Below are 1,279 nucleotides of genomic sequence, written 5' to 3'. Positions count from 1 at the left end.
GTTCCAACATACTTAGAAATTTAATACTGTGTGTTCCAACATACTTAGAAAACGAGGCTGAAAACCAAAAAGCCCCCTTGTCGCTTGCCTCCCTTGACAGGCGCCTGTGGGACTGAACAGGGTGTAAGAGTGGTGGCCAAGTCAAAGGAATCTCAAGCTTATGTCAAACCAGAAGACAGCAATGACAGCAGAGCTCAACAACACACACCATGGTTGCATGAACTAAGTTCCCAGCCTTCACCAAGGGATGCTTTGCTTCAACTACTGACAAGTCACAAAAGGTGTAGGTGGTATTTAGGCCAACGAGAAACTGAGCCTGGCCCTCAGCAGTCCTGCTGTCCTATTTCTGATCAGATACTCCACACACCTTCACCTTCTCCTCCCACATCTGGGAAGCCAAGCTTGGAAACACACTGAGCAACGCTCCTCCAGTGGCAGGAGTCTTTATTGCATCACTTTCGTGCTTACTGCCTCTTGTATCACAGACAAAGCCACCTGAGCCTGCCTGAAGGAAGCTCGTTTTCCCCAAACATTCTGTCCCTGCTCATCTGGGGAGCAGACACAGATACACACTGCAGGTTTCACACAAGCAACGCAATCTGGTCCCATTCCAGATTATTAAAGACTAAGGCTTATTTCTACTCCTGGCATCAGCCATGATGACCTGGTCACGTACAACAACATGGTTTTAAAGAAAGGAAATTAACTGAGAGCACTGCAGAAGAATTGTACAGGTGAGGCTATACCTCTGCAGCACCAGCAAGGAAGAAAAAGGAAAAAAACACCTCACCTGTGGCTTCTCTGTGTGCCTACTAGGTGTCTTTTGCTTTCTATTTTAATTGCAAACTGAAGTTCAGAGCACCTTTTTGATCTAAATCCAGACAGCACCTAGTACAGTGCAAGTCTCAGGTCACGTCCAGGCTGCTTACCCACAGTCAGTCAGAATTCACCAGCAGCACAAGGTACCATGTCCATGCTGCACCACCAATCCCAGCAGTGAAGCAGTGCTTTCCAAAGCCTGTACAAGCCATCCTGGATGAGGCAGGAATCACAGCACACTTGTCATTTTATGACTCAAGAAGCTTAAGAGATTAGAAGTATTTACAGTTTATCACTAACCAAACTGCAACACCAAGCAAAGCAATTAAGTAATAATACCATATAAAATATAAACATTTCTGGGACCTTGTACTACATGGAAGTGTCTGTAATAGGAAGAAAATACATTCACAGCAGAAGGAACTGCAATGTTAACCATCAGGATTTAAAAGCTTCTTTC

The 1,279-nt window shown here is 45.0% G+C and overlaps 1 long non-coding RNA gene across 1 annotated transcript in view; it reads right to left on the bottom strand.

Moving 5' to 3' along the window:
- LOC113978229 overlaps positions 1 to 1,030 on the bottom strand; it is a 78,874-nt gene extending 77,844 nt beyond the window's left edge. The window contains exon 1 of the long non-coding RNA XR_003537512.1: positions 930 to 1,030. This is a non-coding gene — a long non-coding RNA (uncharacterized LOC113978229). The remainder of the gene's footprint in view (positions 1 to 929) is intronic.
- Between the last annotated feature and the right edge of the window lie 249 nt (positions 1,031 to 1,279).

Source organism: Neopelma chrysocephalum, unplaced genomic scaffold, assembly GCF_003984885.1.
Source record: "Neopelma chrysocephalum unplaced genomic scaffold, ASM398488v2 Primary Assembly neopelma1_299, whole genome shotgun sequence".
In the NCBI taxonomy this organism is placed as follows: Eukaryota; Metazoa; Chordata; class Aves; order Passeriformes; family Pipridae; genus Neopelma; species Neopelma chrysocephalum.
Note: the sequence above shows the minus strand (reverse complement) of the source record. Positions and strands in the feature narration are given on the sequence as shown.